This window comes from Paroedura picta, chromosome 2 (assembly GCF_049243985.1).
Source record: "Paroedura picta isolate Pp20150507F chromosome 2, Ppicta_v3.0, whole genome shotgun sequence".
In the NCBI taxonomy this organism is placed as follows: domain Eukaryota; kingdom Metazoa; phylum Chordata; class Lepidosauria; order Squamata; family Gekkonidae; genus Paroedura; species Paroedura picta.
Window position 1 is genome coordinate 120,750,141 of NC_135370.1, and position 18,205 is coordinate 120,768,345.

Here is an 18,205-nt window from a genome sequence, read left to right on the forward strand (position 1 = left end):
CTTGGGTAGAGTCCTGTGTGGGGAGAGGAGGAAAGGACATGGCAGCTGGCCAGACCCAGCACTGAGCCCTGCTCACACTGCCACTGCCACCCTTTTTTGGAGCCTGGCCCCACTCCTGTCCTGCCTCTTTGCTCTCTCCAGCTAAGTCAATGACATCTATTATGGAGGCTAGGGCGGGTTGTATGTACATCATGTCTGTAGTCATTTCCGTCCCACTCCAGCCCCCGAACACAGCATAAGACGTGTTTCCACATCAACAATAATAAATAGATCCAGAATTTTATCACTCTAGATTATTCCTTCCACAACTTAAAACAGCTGTATAAGGGGGTATTGAGTCTGCTCTGGGGTGCTGGGGAGGGGTATTATTTCTTTTCACTACATATTTTTCTCACTATTATCATCCTTGAAGGTGTTATTAATCCCATGTTTTCCTCCTGTGAGGCCAGTAGGAATTAAAGAAGGATTAAAAATGGGGAAGCAGCACCACAGCCCATATCATCCCCTCTCCAAGTTCTTTAAGCATTTTGAAAAAAGAAATCCAAGCACAGAACTCTTTCCATCTCATCTAGCTTGGCTCATTTTGAAAATATGGAATGAGAAATGTCATTGAGGGAGGTGCTATGGCTCAGTGGTCGATCATCTACTTGACATGGACAATGTCTCAGGTTCACTCCCTATTATGTCTGGATAAAATAATAAGATAGTAGATGATGTCAGAGGTCTCTTGAGAGCCAGCTTGGTGTAGGCAGCTCAGTCTGTTGGTGGGTGGGGTGAGACATTGTTCTAAGCATTGTTCTATTTTTATTTCTCCGTCCAGCAACTGATAATTATTACACATACTTCACAGGAATTAAAGCAGTATCTCGGAAATATTTTCTGAGAATTTTCCACCATATTATCAACATATCCTTTCCTTTGTGAAGAACTCTGGAACTTTGGCCAATGTATCGTGTACTCATTTTTCTGAATGAGGAAGTACTTTGTGAAACATCCTCTTGTTTTGCTGTTTGTGATAAGAGAAAGACTGAGCAGTATAATGTGTAAGGGAATCTGTAGTCTCCTTACTGAAGCCAATTCTTGCATGTCGCCATCTTTTAATATTTTATTTAGATATAAAACATCTGAGTTGCACTTCCAACCAATTTACAGCACTTAACATGACATAATAATTTAAGGTCATTACCATCAAGGTGTTTTTTTTAAAATAACAGTTTGTAAAGTGTTGGAGTAAGTTCTGGGAGACCAGGGCCTCTTCTGCATGATGGATAAGCTGATGAAAACTCACTAAATGCATCGTTGTTTTTCTGATCTCTGCACAGAAGAGTGAATTTACTCCACGAAACTGATTTTGCTCTGCATGGTGAACTGCCTCTTTGGTGTTTTAAGCGTCTTTTAAGTGTTGTTTCTGAAAGAAGCTTTTCACCAATTCATATCTCTCCTGTCTGCCAGAGACAGATTATTAGTAATGCAGGGAAGCTCGTTAGTTATGCAGATTAGTGACTGCACTAGAGAACAAAGTGGAGTTGGCAAAACTACAGGGCGCCGGGCTATGAATTGTTTCATGCACTTTTTCAACAGACTATATTAAATGCAGAACAACGATTGTAATATAATAAAGTAGTCTAAATTGGTTGTTTTAAAAATTGTTTTATTTGGCTCCGTGCAGAATACCTCCTGGTTTCACATTCCCAACATGTCATAAAGCTAGCTGGGTGATCTTGGAACACTGACTGTCTCTCAAACTCACCTACATCACAGGGTTGTTGTGGGTGAAAAGTAGTAGGAGTAGGGAGGTGTACAGCACCTCAAGGTCCTTTGAGAAACAGTGGGATAAAAATGAACCAAATACAGAAATAACCAGGATAATAAAGCAGCAGATGGGGACAATCTTAACACCGCCCGTGGCGCCGCGGGCGCCATCTTAACACCGCCCGTGGCGCTGCGGGTGCCACGGACTAAATAAAACAGTAAGGCGTTCTGAAGCGGGATGTGTACGGGATGAGGAAGGGTCTGGATTGGACCCTTCCTCTGGACAGACAATCGGAGGGACCGATTGCCTGCCGATTGGTCCCTCCGATTCCCAGCCCCGAGCAACTGCGAACCACGCGCAGTGCGGCTTGCAGTTGCTTCTTCGCCGGCGGCCTGACGCGCCTCTGACGCGTCAGGCCAGCCGCAAGGGAGCCCCCACGCCACCAACTACCGATGCCACAACCACATCGACCCCCCCGGCGCAGCCAGCCACAAGACGACGGGAATACAAGCTTCGTAACCACCGCCCCGATGGAGCAACCCAGAAGCCGCCGCCATCGCCAGCTGTGGCCTGCCCCACGCCGCAAAAGCAAACCAAGTTCCGGAAAATACGTTCCCGTCGCCCTCATGGCGCAAACCGCCTCCCGATCCGCCCCCCCCTCCAACTTCGCTCTAATGCGCCTGCCTGCCGCCATTAACTGCCTCGCTGTCGCCAGGGCAGCTCCGCCTGCACCCACGCCTCGACACAGAATGGCTCGCTGCCAGCCCGTACAGCCGGGAGCGCCCCGCAGCCTCCAAACGCCCACCTATCGCCATGGCTGCTGGCCGCCCCGCTACACAACGCGGGCTCAGCTGCAGCGCCTGTGGCGCTGGCTCCGCCGCTGGCCGCAGCTCCACATGCAATGGCTCGCCGCCGGCCTGCACAGCTGGGAGCGGCCCATTCTGCAAACCAGCGCCACCAGACGCCCTCCCATCACTGCGCCCCGCCCACGCACAGCTCAGCTGGCCCGCTGGCCCAAGCTGCCACGAGCGCCTGGCTGACCCCTGTGCTGGAGCGGCGGCGCAATCCAACACACCCACCTGACGCCCGAAACTCGCCACCGGGACCCACAGCTGGGAGCGCCCTGTGGCCCCACCCGCTGCCGCATGACGCTCCCGCATCGGCACAGCCTCTGTGCTGCGCCGCTGCCGCCACCCACCCCGCACACCTAAGCAAAACGAGGAAGCCACCCGCCGCGCACTTGGTGTCCTGCCTCAAAGCTGTCCACGTGGTGGGGATGGACAACCTGAGGCAGGTCGCTGTTTTCCCGCTGTTCTCACGGCACTCACCCACGAAAGGGATGAAGGACGCCAGCAGCTCCTGACCCCTCCATGGCCCGCCAGCGTCACGTTTCAGGAGCTCTGACCCCGCCTCTTCCCGCTCCCAGGGTCCCTCGGGATCATGGCTGCTTCACTTCCGGGGCATGACCTCCTGCGCTAGGGTAACACAAACAGGTAGATCAAGAAGCTGAGTCCGCCCGCCCTGCAGGGAGCCTCCTCTACCGGCTCTCGCGAAGAGTCTTCCCGCAGCGAGAACGCCTAGCCGCGCCTACAGCCAACAGCAGTTCCTGACTACAGACCGCCCGCCTACAGTACCTGTCTCGCAGCCACTAAATACAGTAGGCCGTGGGGCGGGGGGGGCACGACTCGCCGCCGCCTCACAGGATGCCCGCCACCCATCCTCCGGTACGTTCTCTCACTCTGCAGTGACCCCAACCTCAACAGCCCTGCTAGGGCCCGCTGTATTCCGATTACAGCGGGCTTATTTTCTAGTCTTCAATAAAGCAATTCTTAATAAAAACACTTCAACTGCTGCAACTGCCCCAGAAAACATTCAAAAAGGTCTTTAGTAGCTGGCAGCAGACATGCAGGGAGAAGCCCAGGTGATACTTTTTTTTAGTGCTTAACTTTAAAAAAAAATTAACTGAGGGTGTGTTTCGACCACAGCAGCAGCCTGTGCAGGTGGTTGGGCACTGATGTGTCTTATGAAGCAGGTACTTTTTTCCCCTCAAGGCACGTCAGATTCAAGGTGGGAAATCAACCAACTCATCAGCTGCATTTGCTAGGGTGTCTTGTGGGGAATAGATGTGTTCAAACAGCATTCTTTTTATAAAAGACACGCCTTGAAAGTCATTCTGGCCTTGTAGGCAGAATTTTAGCCAAGAAGAAACCAGTACATAGATACCTGCTTAGCTATAGATTCTCTGAGTGACCATAAACACTGACCTTATGGAAATGAAAGATCAAACCAAAGACTCTTGTATTCCATAAGCTTCTGTGGAGAGATCCTGACCAGTGTGAAGCAACAACTCTCTCATATTCCCTTTTGCTATTTCAGTACTAACCCCAAACATGTAGGCAGTAGGAGAAAATATAAAAGTCAGAGGATCAGCTGGGATGCTTAGTGAGTACCTTTTTGAAAGTTTATTGCTCATCCCCTCCCCCCTCAATAGTCTGGAACTGGTTTTCTCTTGGGGGACCCTTTAGGGTCTGCACCCTTGTGCTCATCTAAGGGCATGCAGGAAAACCCTAGCACTGGCCTGACCACTATCAGACACAGTTCAACCTGAGAGAGGCCTTGCCAAGGTTACCGGGTCCTGGGGGAGGGAGAACAACCAGGGGGAACAAACAGTGTGCGTGGAGAGCAGGCTGCCCTGGATTCTGTTAACAACCTGCCATTGCTTCTTCTAGTTTGGCCAAATTGCTACCGTAGCCCCCCCCCCCAAATGTCAACACAGCATTGGAGTCTCTGCCTGCTGATGCCCCCCAGAAGTGCTGCCCAAATAGGGACTCCTCAGCCCCATACACCAGCCTTGCATGCTCTTGCTTGTCCTGGCTTTACAGGGGGTCAGGCAGTGATCGTAAACCTGCGCTCACACCTAGTCGTTTTACTGGTGCTGCCAGTGATGGAACAGTAGACCTCCCACATGACAGGAGGGAGGCATTCCCAAAACTATGCCCCCACTACAGAACTTTGGTCTCAATTAGTACCCCAATAGTTGACTAGGGGGTTTCAATGGCCTGAGGGAGTAACTCAGGCCTCCCCTGAGCAGGAAGCAAGCTCTGGTCCAGTCCGTAGTTGAGTGCAGAGTGGGATGCCTGAGCCCCCCCCCCCCCCAGTCCTGGCCACCACTCACACTGTTTTGATTTTATTTGTGTGTGTGTATGTGTGTATTGAATAGTTTGGTCTTGCTGTCTTGGGCTTCTGCTCTTTTCCATTCTATTCTGTACTTGTGTTAGGATAATAATATTACTTCCTGGTCCTTTGCTTGTTTCTCTACTAATTACTCTTATATTAGACAGTGATTGTGCCATCATGGACCCATGTATATAAGAGACTGAAAAAATCCCTTTTGCTCCAGAACTCATATTCTGATGCTACGTGCACTTTGCACTTGATCGGTCTAACACAGGGACTAATTTGAGTGACAGACTTGCACAAGTATCACAACTGCCTAGTGATGACTGAACCCATTTTGTAATGTAGGATATAATTATACACCTCTCACATGCAACTGTGCCAATAAAATAAACACAATTTAAACAACAAACTATTATAAAAGACTAGCCCATGGGCTACGGATACCAAATTCTGAGCCAGCTGTAACTTCACAGCAGAGCTTCATAGGAGGAGAGTAAACTTGCCACTTTCATCCCCAGAACCTGTCAAAGCAATCATGGATTTCTATTATGGGGAAGCAATTAGGGACTCCCTGTGGCTCCTCACGTTGCTTCTTTTTTGTAGGACAACACATCAAGCATGCTTTATGCGATCCATGGAGGCAAGGCCAGCCTGGAGCCAATAGAGTTTGTGAAAATAGGGGTTACTGGGGCAGATAAAATGTCCTCCTTCTGAACACATGTAGTACTGCTGATTTTGCCCTTGAATGTAGCCTGCAGCATTTTCCAGCAGACAAATGAAAAGATTTCTCTATCGATTTTTGAACTAATGAGCCCAGTTTTTGCCTCCATACTTAGTATTCGTGTTCTCACTCTACCGTTTCTGGCCTGGTTTGCACGTTCCTCCTGCATCCTCCATCTGTGCTAATGTTTTATGTAGTTCATTTTAAATGTTTAAACTTGTCTTTTTGGATGAGACCAAAGGTTTCTGTAGTCCAGGGCTCCATCTCCAACAGTGGCCAGATGGATGCTCCTGGGAAGCTCAGAAGCTGAGCATGCTGTTGATAGCGTCCCCTGGCTTTTATTCTGTATTTGTTAATGAGAGTTATACCAGTTCTGAACATGAAGGTTTGGGTCTTAGCTATTAAATGACTCCTCCTTATTTCTGACTCCTCCAAACATCCTATTACAATTATATGGTTTGTTTGAAAATCCCTTTTCTTCTGGATTGCCTCTCTGCATGCTTTATGATGCACTCATAGAATTCTATGAGGTTAATTAGGCAAAGAGTTCTTTTGAAGAAGCCACGTTGATTATTCCTCAGCAGTCTTCACATTGAGAATGCTTTCCACCAGATTGTTTGGGACAGTGACATTAGCTACCTGCCTGTTCTGCGGAGGAAGGCTGCTATTAGTGAGAAAGGTATCATTCAGCATGATATCATTTGGAGGAAAAGTATCCTGGAGTGGTCCAGTCTTGTCAGATCTGAAAAATTAAGCAGGGTTGGTACTTTGATGAGAAACCGCCAAGAAAGGATCTCCAAAAGGCACCAATGGCAAATTATCTCTGTTTCTGTCTTGCCTTGAAAACTCCTTGCTGGGGTCATTGTAAGTCAGTGTTGATGGCACATATGTGATGGCACATATGTATGTATGATATCATTCATGCTCTCTGAAAATTCTTGGGGGAATGTCATTCAAGCCCTGTGGCTTTTCAGCTTGCATGTTTTAAATGATTTTTGTCACTCTGTTAGCCACCATTCTTCTATAGAAAAATTATTGAGGTCTGGGTGTTCCTCCAACATCTCTTTTTTGTTTGTTTGCTTTATTTTGTGAGTACAAAAGAAGGCCTTACATTTGTCTGAAATTCCCCTATCATCCATCATCAATCCCTCTAAGCCTTTTTCATCTAACAATCCTGCTTCATCTTTGGGTGGCTTCCTGCTTCTATGGTATTTAAAGATTAAATTGGCAGAACACATTGGGTTCCCATGAGGTCTCCCATGTAAGCCCTGGCCAATTTGAGTCATGCTGAATGTCAGCAAAGATACATCATATAACTTCCAATCACAGTTATAGAAATTTAGGACAGTTCATAGTTGTTTACAAGAGCTGGGCATCACTTCCCCGGTATATATAAAAAAATTCTGCTTGTCCCTATATTTGTATTTGTGGCATTCATTTTTAATGAGTTATTACTAATTTTAAAAATCCCTTGTTCTCACTCAAAGTAAAAACCGAAAGATGATCTTGGACCATTATGGGGCTGGATCCTACAGAACATTTCCACAGATGAAGTGACTTCTACCAATTTCCCCATTTTACAGTAGATCTTCAATTCCTCCCCTCATGCTGTTTGCAGATGTCCCCAGCCCCTAGGAGCGGCATTTGGCATAGCAATCCAAAACAGAGAGTGTGTCAGCAAAAATGTCACATAAAACCTATGATTTTTCCAAGAAAAAAGACATTTTAAAAAGTTATAAGCATCCCATTTCTGAAGTAAAACATATAATTTGTTTTTACCTATTCATTCATTCATTCATTCATTCATTCATTCATTTATTTATTTATTTATTTGTTTGTTTATTTATTTATTTATTTATTTATTTATTGTATTTATATACTGCCCTTCTTGAAGGCTCAGGACAGTTTACATGAAATGGGAACTATACTATTAACTCAGTTACAGTGATGTGGTAACAACAGTAACAGTAACAACAAGATAATCATAGAATCATAGAATCATCATAGAATAATAAAGTTGTAAGAGACCTCATGGGTCATTTAGTCCAACCCCCTGCACTATGCAGGACACTGACATCCTCACAATAAACATTGTAGAACAGGAGAATATTAGAACGTTAATTAAATTGTACTGAGGCCCAGTGGTTTGGGCAGATCTGTAATGATTGTTGGAGGAAGGCTTGGGGTGGGCATTTGGGAAGTGGTGGTTCAGATCGATCTCAACCAAATGCCTGATGGAAGAACTCCCTTTTGCGGGCCCTGCGGAACTGCTTGAGTTTCGTCAGGGCCCTGATCTCCTCTGGGAGCTTGTTATACCAGGTGAGGGCCAGGATGGAGAAAGTTCTGGCCCTGGTTGAGGTCAAGCGGGCTTAACATCTGCGTGGAATGGAATAAGGCCCATATTGTGAGTTAATTCTTTGCTCAGTTTGTGTGATCTGGTGAATGTAGGACAATGACTCTATTTAGCTATGATTATATTATAAAGCATCAGAATCTAGCCTCTAACAAGACGAATGCAGAATGTCTGCACCTCTCCAAACAATCTTGTAGTTTTCCTGTTTGTGGGGGGAAAGTGTTATTTATTTCTGCGAAAGGCATCAAACTCAGAATTTAAGAAACTTGCAGAGATTATCTATTTATCAGAGTATGCCAAGAATTCCCAACTTCCATGTAACCCAGAAGTTTGTGTTTCAGGGAACAAGAGTGTGAATGAATGAGATTCTTGGCTCACCAGACTGGCTGGCTTCTTGGATGTTTACATTCTTCCTGGGGCTGCCTGTATAGTCCATGCCTATAACTTGTGCCTGTAGCACTGCCTATAGCTAAGAGGTCACTGTGCCACCTGCTGACCTGGGTTGACATGCAGTCTTGGACAAATACACATGGAAGAAATTATGGAGGTGATGGAGCTGGGAATTGAAGCAGAAATCCCTCAGGACCACCACATTAATTCTTTCAGCTAGGCAGGAGAAGAAACTTGAAGTCCGAGATACCTGATTGCTGAAAATTCTTGTTCACTGCAAAATACAAACAATGAGTCAGTGATTCATTGCTTCCTTATAGCTAAAGTCATTGCCTTGATAGGAATAATGACTTAAAGGGAAGAAAAGCTACTTTATAGCAATCATCTACTTTGAAGGGGCACCAATACATTTTCTTCCTATTGCCTTAACCATTTTATTCAAAATGAAGTTTGAGTCCAGTGGTACCTTTAAAACCTTCAAGAGTTGTATTAAAGTGCCATTTCCACACAGAGGGGTTAATCCCCAAGTAGCTTCCTGCTGGCAAACACAGGATGGTAAATCTCACATTTGCAGCCCTCCTCACAGGGAGACCCCTCTCGTGTTTGCCCTCTTGAGGCTTTTTTCCCTCCTGAGGAGGCTGCAAGGGAAAGCAACATGAACTTCTCCCTCTGCTCCTAGGCTTGTCAATCACAGCAAGCCACCAATCACAACACAGCAGTTCTCTCTGGACTGAAACTTTTCCCCCACCCCCCAGTCCTGAAATCCATTGTTTAAAGGCACTTCTATGTTGCTATGCCATAATGCCACAACACAGATGCATTTTTAATAAAATCAGCCCTGCCCTGTTGCTGTGGAGAAATGCCAGAATGATACAACATTCATGATACACCCCCTTTTTGGGATTCATATTGTTTTGTACTTTATTTCTATATGCACATTGTTCCTGGAGCCTAAGAAGACATTTTGTGAGCTTTATGAGCCTTTCCAGCCTTTCTGTGACATCCTCGATGCATTCAACAGGTAGACAGCATAGCTCTCAAGACAAGAAGTCTGGTCGATGTACTTTGGCCTCCACCCCTCTCAGTAGGGAATCTCCAATTACCAGCACCTGTCACTTCCTACATTGTGGAGCGGAAAATCTAGTCCTCTCATCCACAGGAGCCCATGAAAAATCTTTTGAGTTTTGGGGAGACTGGGGGAACAGTCCTTGCTCCTGTAGTCCTGAATCAATATCTAGACCCTGGAATCTATTACTGAAATTCTAAGGGGCAGAACATCTCCTTCTTTTTCTACACCCATTCATAACTTTCCTCCATGTGTTGTCCCCCTGTTTTCGGTGCTCCTCTTTTTGGTGAGATGCCTTTCCCACATCTCACAAATGTGCTTCCTGAGTTCTGTCCAAAAACTCTCCTTTCTACCTACAATGTGAATAATGGAACTAGCTTTCAGGATAATATTTGAGGCAGGGGACTCTACTTAAACAGAGTTCTCTGGCATTGTTCGAACTCTGAATGTCTTTTTGTCAGTTCTCTAAAAGTTCTACCGCATGCATTTGGGCTGTGTATTTAGCAAGAGCATATCTTGGATTTTTAAATTTTAAAAAGCTTTGCTGCAGTGGTCCCCCCCCCCCCTTTTACATCTCCCTCCTGGGATTCCTGCAAGCATTCTTACTGCATGCTGTCAAAAGTCAAAACAGAATTTGTACTACTGAGGGAAATTCCAACCTACAACAGCAGAAGTGGGCCATCCCTACGATTATGCACAAAACAATGACTTGCTCAAGCAGGATCAGCAGAACCTAGGGGAAGCCCAATCTGTTGCTTGCTTGCTTCCTTTCACTTTTTTGTAGACGTATTAATTTAAGATCTATCTCATCTACTCTATAGGGAGACATGGATTTGCCACCAAGCGTTGCAGCTGAAAGTTAATTATTCATTATTCATTGAGAAGAGCTATGGAGTATTGGTCTTAGAACGCTGCTCTGGCTTGCCGCTCGTCTGGTGCTTAAAAGCATCTCCAGATCGTCTCCCTGCCTCATTCTACATTCCATGCCCATTCCTCCAACTGCCTGGGGCCAGAATATTTCAGAAACTTGGACTGGGAATATATTTTTATTCATCCTGTTACACAAAGTTAATCTTGTGTAGCAAAGCAGCTGTGTAATGTTGTATATTAAATCTCATGCCTCCCCCGGGTGTGATTAAAATTCAGGTGAAGCCCTTTATATATATATATATAAATATAGTCTATTTCACTCCCAACCTTTCTTACTCTCCCCTCCTCTCCTTTCACCCGGCTGCTACTTTTCTCAAGGGGCTATTAGGCTTTGCTCTTAAAAGCTTACCTCTCTCTCTCTCTCTCTCTCTCTCTCTCTCTCTCTGCAGGCCCCACTGCACCAGGAGATCTGCTTTTCCTGGCTGATGAAGGGTGAAAGCTGTTTAGTGTATCACACTGATAGGCTGCTGCACTATAGCAAAAGGGAAGAGGCTTTCTCTTGGCCTGTTGCACTTGGATGCAATGAGATGTAGAGTTCATTCTCTTCATGGTTTCTTCTCTGGGACACAAGGGAGCCTGTATAGAAGGGGCAGTCTTTCTGTCAGCAGGAAGGGATTCTCTGGCTCAGTTCAGATGCATTATGAAGCCATGGACTATTTTAGTTATGATTAGGTGAGAAAACAGGATACAGATTTCATGCAAATCATGGTTTGGCTTCATTGCCTCCACTGCAGTTGCCAACCTCCAGGTTGGGTCTGGACCTCTCCTGGAATTACAGTTGCTCTCCAAACCACAGTCATCTGCTCCCCTGGAGAAAGTGGCTGCTTTGAAAGACAAACTCTATGGCATTATAGCCCACTGGGATATTTCACATCTCCAAACTCCATCAGTCTCCATACAACAAATCTCCAGGTATTTTCCAACCCAGAGTTGGCAGCTCAGCCTGTCATGCCCCGAAGGAAGTACAAGCCATAATTAAATTAGGAGATCTGAATTTATATGATGTGCACATACCTAAAACTGTTTAATAAATTGATTGCAAAGCTTTTCCTCTGATCTTGGTTTTCTGTAACTTAATTAATCTAGTGACCTAGCCCATAGTTTTATTCAGCTATGATTTTCCATGACTAAACTGAATCTCCATCTAATTATATGCACTATGGGTTTATTTCTTTAAGTTCAATTAACAGAGATCCCCCCCCCAAAAAAACCCTTCCTCACCTGTTAGATAATGTTGCTCATTCATTCTTTCCTGTGTGTTCTGTTATCCTCTTATTTATCATCCCCATAGAAATTGAAGTTGTTTCATTTTCAAAATGAGCTTTCAATCAATCCCCCTTAAAATGGTATGTGTAATTCCTACTGCTGTCTCTTCTAGTGGCTTGTTTGTGGATGGTTGTGTTGGAAACAGACTGCTAAAGTCATTGACTAGATCTGGCAAGTTACTTCTTCAGTTTTTATCTCATACTGCCTAAATAGAGAAGAGAGTCGGAGAATAAATAAACAGGGCTGTCTCCAGCAGGCAGAAAGAGGTGTGCAAATTGTGTAGTGTTTTGTTGTTGTTGTTGAAGATCAGTCTACAGACGGCTTGAGGCTTCCCACTGTTGCATCCATTCAGCTTGGCTCCCAGCTGTGGAGTCCATCCTAGTGTTGAATCTGCAGGAACAGTGAGAGTTACTCTGGTTTCCAGATGAAGGTTTAAAGTAACCATAGCAACCTGGCAGGAGTGTGGATGAGACACAATAAAAGGTAGTGACAAGATCTCTAGAGCAGTTCTGCGCCCAGTAAAAAAAAAATGGACATATGGTCCCCTAAATTTTCCTCTCAGGAACTCTTGAGGAATTATATATTCATTTCGGACCTTAATTACATTATGATAAGCCGTATTTGGAGATATGTGTGGAATAGCAACTGCTGTTCTCCTAGTATTCCTCAGGAACTACAAAAACAGACTTGCAAGATTCTAAGAATGACTCTAAGTTCTGTTTCATCCATTTTCTTCATATAATGAAACACTGTATAAGGTATGGGGTGGGTACATGACAGTTAGGGTCAAATCATCTGGCCCTTTAAATGAACATATGATTTGTATAAGTGTAGACACACCTTTGGTGACTCCAAACATGCCCTACTGAACAGATCACAGAGTCCTCTGTCACAGCTTGTAATTATCTGTCCCCTTTCCTCTAGAGCAGTGGTCCCCAACCTTTTTATCACCAGGGACCTGTCAATGCTTGACAATTTTACTGAGGCCTGGGGGGGGGGTAGTCTTTTGCCGAGGAATGTCGCAGCGGCCTGAGCCCCTGCACCACTTGCTTTTCCGCCGGTGCCCCCGACTTCCTGTGGCCCACTGGGGGTGCTGCCAGCAGCAGCTGCGCAGTGCCATGCCAAGGGGGAGCCCCAGCCATGGCAGCCACAGGAGAGCACCAAAGATGAATTGGCGGCAGAGTGGCAGCCCCCAAGGCAGCAGCCGGGGACGAGGACGAGGAGGAGCTGTGGCCCGGTACCAACTGATCCACAGACTGGGACCGGTCCCCGGACCGGAGGTTGGGGACTACTGCTCTAGAGAGCCTGCTTGGTGCAGTGGATAGGAGTGGTGGCCTCTAATCTGGAGAAGTGGGTTTGATTCCCCACTCCTCCTCCACATGCAATGACTAGATGACCTTGGGCCAGTCACAGTTCTCTCAGAGCTCTCTCAACTTCACCTACCTCACAAACAGGGTGTTTGTTTTGAGATGAGAAAGGGAAAGCTATTGAAAGCTGCTTTGAGGCTCTTTTGGGTAGCAAAAAGCAGGGTGTAAAAAAAACCCAGCTCTTCTTCTCTAGATTTCTCTATTTCCTGTGTGAAAACCTCTGTCTTTTAAGGTGACAGATACATTTCAGACATTCAAGAGAGAGGGAATAAGTCTCCTGTGGTACATCTTAATTCATCCTGAAATTCACCTGAAAAAGGCCGCACAAGTAACAATAAAATATCATTAAACAACAGATTTCTGGATATAGGAATGTTTTCACTTGTCATTTAAATGTAAACAAGGAAAGTTCTAGGTAGAGAGCAGCAGAAAACATGCAAATATATGCCAGCAGCCTTGGTGCTATATTTTGCACTAACTGGAGATTCTAGTCTTCAAAGGCAGCTCCTATACAGGGTATTGCAGTAATCACTCATGGATATAATTAAGACATGGCCAATTATGGCCATTATTTCACTTTTCAAAAGGGAAGTACCTGGCAAGTCAAGCACATGGTTCAATGCAGTCCTTGCCACAAATGAGACTTGGATCTGTTCTTCTGGGTCCAGGTTTATCCTTCAGTTGTTGAGGAACCCAATTAATTCAAAAATATAACATGTAGTTTGGCCCTTATATTCTCTGTTGTATGTACACACTGTTATTCCTCATCTGTCTCAGGGTGTATCCAAAAGATTAATCAAAGATGGTTCTCATAAGTGCACAAATCAGCTTTCCAGATAAAGTGATGTTCCTTATGAGCAATGGAAAAAAGAAAGCATGCAGGGTTAACTTCTAAAGAAATTAAAGGTACAGCCATGCCACATGTCTCTATATTGTGATTGACTGTTCTAAAAGGTAAAGTGTGTAGTTCAATTTGGAATGGCAGAGTTGTATTGGAAGTCTCTAATATTGCTCAGCAAATGCTTAAGCAAAAATGATTGTATTGACATACATTTGCTGGGAGGACAATCTCACAGCTTTTATAAGGAGAAATAAATGTTTTTCAGGAGTTTTTTTTTTTTTAAAAACAACAGTTCTTATTTTCCCTGTGGGTAACCAAGTACTCTGAGCTTTTATTTAATGTCATTTACTGTCAAAAACACCTGTGAAAATCTCTAAAATGTCAAATGAAGTGTTATTTGGTTTGAAGGCTCTCAGTGAAAGAGGGAGCCCAAAAGCATACATGAAAGATGGATAAAACTTTTTTATTCAATGGGATAGAAGTTATTCTAATATTTTAACTGTCAACTAAAACAGAGTATATTACTGCCATCCTTGGTTTTATGACTGCAATGGAAAACCAGAATACCCATTAGCCTGAAATAATCAGATACAAAATATAAAAGACACAGGCACAAAGACAAAACAAAAAGTCATTTAGACCTGCCATAATAGCAATTGAAAACCATGAGTTTAAAAAGTCACATTTTATTTGGTGCCTGAGGATAAACATAGAATCATAGAATAAAAGAAGGGACATCCTGGCTCATTTAGTCCAACCCCCTGCACTATGGAGGACACTCACAACCCTATCATTCATCCACTGTGACCTGCCACCCCCTTGAAACTTCATGGAATCAGACTCTCTATCAGATGGATATCCAGCCCCTGTTTAAAAATTTCCCTACCACCTTCTGAGGAGGCCTCTTCCACTGAGAAACTGCTTTAACTGTCAGGAACTTCTTCCAGATGTTTAGATGGAATTTCTTTGAATTAATTTCATCCCATTGGTTCTGGTCCGTCCCTCCGGGGCAAGAGAGAACAACTCTGCTCTATCCTCTACATGGCATCCTTTTAAATACTTGAAGATGGTTATCAGATGGTTATCGTGTCCTCTCCAGGCTAAACAGACTAAGCTCCCCCAACTTTTCTTCATATCTTGATCCCCAAACCCATCACCATCTGTGTTGCCGTCCTCTGGACATGCTCCAGTTTGTCTACATCCCTCTTCAGCTGGGGTGCCCAAAACTGAATACAGTATTCTAAGTGAGGACGAACCAGAGCAAAGTGGTACTATCACGTCCCTTGATCTGGATACAATGCTCAGTTTGATACAGCCCGAAATCCCATTCGCCTTTTTAGCCACCGAGTCACACAGTTGACTCATGTTCAATGTGTGGTCTACTTAGACTCCTAGATCCTTTTCACACATGCTACTGCCAAGACAAGTCTCCCCTATCCTATATTGGTGTATTTGGTTTTTCCTACCTAAATGCAGAACTTTACATTTGTCCCTATTGAATTTCATTTTATTCAGTTTAGCCCACTTCTTGAGCCTATCAAAATCATCCTGTATTCTGATTCTGTCTTCGGTGTGTTTGCTACCCCTCCCAGTTTAGTATCGTCTGCAAATTTAATGTATCCCCTCTAAACACTCATCCAAATCATTTATAAATATGTTGGATAACACAGGCCCCAGGACAGATCCCTGGGGAACTCCACTTGTCACTCTTATCCAAGAAGATGTTGAACCATTAAGAAGTACACTCTGTTGACCATCTGTCAACCAGTTATCAAACCACCTGACAGAATAGGGATCCATCCTGCATTTTACCAACTTGTCAACAAGAATATCGTATGGAACCTTATCAAATGCTTTACTGAAATCCAGATAAACTATGTCCACAGCATTCCCCTGATCCAGTAAAGCAGTCACTTTCTTGAAAAAAGAGATAAGGTTGGTCTGACATGACTTGTTCTTGCAAAATCCGTGCTGAGTCTTAGAAATCAGAGCTCTCTGTTCCAGCTGCTCAAGGACTGACTGCTTGATGATTTGTTCCAAAACCTTGCCAGCTACAGGTATCAAGCTGACAGGTCTATATTTATCCAGATCCTCTTTTCTTCCTTTCTTGAAGATGGGGACAACATTTGCCCACCTCCAATCATCTGGCACCTCACCTGTTCTCCAAGAAGTGTCAAAAATAATTGACAGAGGTTCAGAGATTATGTCTGCAAGTTTTTTTTAGTACTCTTGGGTGCAATTCATCTGGCCCAGAAGACTTTGCTACATTTAAAGAAACTAGTGATCCTAGGGCACCATTCCCATCTCCCCTGTTGTGTTATGTTTTTTCCACATTGAGCATTATTTCCCTCAAGAAAAGACTGAGGAGAAATAGGAGTTAAGCAGTTCAGCCCTCTCTTCATCATCTGTTATAATTTCACTTTCTTGTCCTAGCAGTGGTCCTACAGTGTCCCTATTCTTTTTCTTACTTGAAATATAACTAAAGAAGCCTTTTTTGTTATGTTTAGCACTTCTTGCTAGCCTAAGCTCATATTGAGCTTTAGCTTTTCTATCCCTGTCCCTACAATTATTCGTTATTTTTTTATACTCATCCTTGGTAATAAGGCCTTCCTTCTATTTCCTAAATGACTCTTTTTTATTCCTCAAATCATTTGACAGCTGTTTATGGAGTCACCTTGGCTTCCTTAGGCTCTTTCCATCTTTCCTTCTCAAGGGAATTGTTTGCGATTGAGTTTTCAGTATTTCACTTTTAAGAAACTCCCAGCCCTCTTGGTCTCCCATCTCTTTTTTTCTTTCTGACCACGGGACTCTACCCAACATACCTTTAAGTCTGTTAAATCTGCTTTCCTAAAGTCCAGTCTATATGTCCAATTACGTAAAGGTTTTCTCTTTCCCACAATTGTAAATTCCAAAGTCACATGGTCACTACTACCAAGTGTGCCCACTACTTCTACCTCATCTACCAGTTCTTCCCTATTGATGAGAATCTAGTCTAAAATAGTAGAGCCCCTGGTTCCCTTCTCTACTTTCTGGGAAATGAAGCTGTTGACAAGACAAGAATTTAATGGAGTTTGTATTTTTAGCAGAGTCGGTCCTCCAACAGATATCTGGGTAATTGAAGTCACCCATGACCACCCTCTTTGAAAACTGGCCTGGCAGATTCTGTCAGTTTATATTTTTGACCTGCCAGATTTTGTCCAATGACTTCACATTCTACCAGTTTTCACCCCAGTCCTACTAACTTTCATCTCAGTTCCAGAGAATGGTTGGGGGTGGCACATGAAGCTGCATACTTGCTGGAATTAAGGAGGCTTAGGTTTGGTCAATGCTTAGATGTATGTCATATTCCTAGACACTCAGGAAAAAAAGCCACAGAGAGTCCAATGAACATCCAACATCAGACTGGATTAGAGCTGACATTTGGTACAGAATCTGAATATCAGGATACTTGCTATGAGGATTATTCCAGGATTAGCTAGGCTGGAGAGCTGTTGAACCAGTAAATGCTAGAGGTCAACTGGAAGCTTATATAGGGACTGGCGATCACAGAATGGAGTCCTAGATCTTGCAATAATTATTCTAGAGAGTGGTGCTGTCTTTCATAAGACTGCCATTTGTGAGACATTCATCTATCAAGTGTGTGCTCCTTCTCCTGGTCCAGGCTTTTGCTCTGGCCCATTGCCTTCTTTATTCATTAGCGAGAGGATGCTGGATGGGTCCTTTCACAGTGCTTCTGGTCTGATTCTTCCACTGGCTCTTCAGTGGGAATCTGCTATTTTTACTTTTGGGTCAAAATTGGTTAAATAACAGGAAGCAAAGACAAGGAATAAACAGTTCTTACAGAGAAGGGAAGTAAGCAGTGGGATCTCACAAAGATTGGTATTGGACCGGTATTGTTTAATTTGTTTGTAAATCATTTGGAATTAGAACAGAGTAGTGAAGTGGCCAAGTTAGCAGATGACACAAAATTATTCAGGATAGTGATGGTGACAAGAGAAAGATAAATATCCTGTTTTTCATTTTTGTATGTTATCATTGTAAGCCACTTTGTTTAGCCCATTTTCACTGCTGTTGTTGCTAATTCGATATTTTCCTATTGTACAAATTATATTACATGCAGTTGATATGCATTTGATGCAGATAATAACACTTATAATGTATTGATTCTAATGTGAAGAAAATGGTTTGAAAATACAGTGCACACAGGAACCAAACACAAAGCCTTTATTTTCAAACCATTTTCTGTTTTCTTGAACTAAAATATCACATTCATGCAAAAGGTCATGATCTCAGAGAAAAAGAACAAGATTGAGGATTGCATCAGTATTTAATTATAAA

At 43.9% G+C, this 18,205-nt stretch overlaps 1 protein-coding gene and 1 long non-coding RNA gene across 6 annotated transcripts in view; one reads left to right on the forward strand and one right to left on the reverse strand.

The window, feature by feature from the left end:
• The window catches only part of LOC143830194 (uncharacterized), a 96,545-nt gene extending 93,261 nt beyond the window's left edge, over positions 1–3,284 (reverse strand). The window contains exon 1 of one of the 3 annotated variants that reach the window (XR_013228378.1): positions 3,082–3,262. This is a non-coding gene — a long non-coding RNA (uncharacterized LOC143830194). Of the gene's footprint in view, positions 1–3,081 lie in introns of all 3 variants that reach the window. The other 2 variants (XR_013228380.1, XR_013228379.1) reach the window with 2 other exon arrangements.
• The window catches only part of TSPAN18 (tetraspanin 18), a 243,203-nt gene continuing 228,217 nt past the window's right edge, over positions 3,220–18,205 (forward strand). For all 3 annotated transcript variants that reach the window (XM_077322256.1, XM_077322258.1, XM_077322255.1), the window contains exon 1: positions 3,220–3,477. The gene's annotated coding sequence lies outside the window, so the exon portion shown is untranslated. The remainder of the gene's footprint in view (positions 3,478–18,205) is intronic.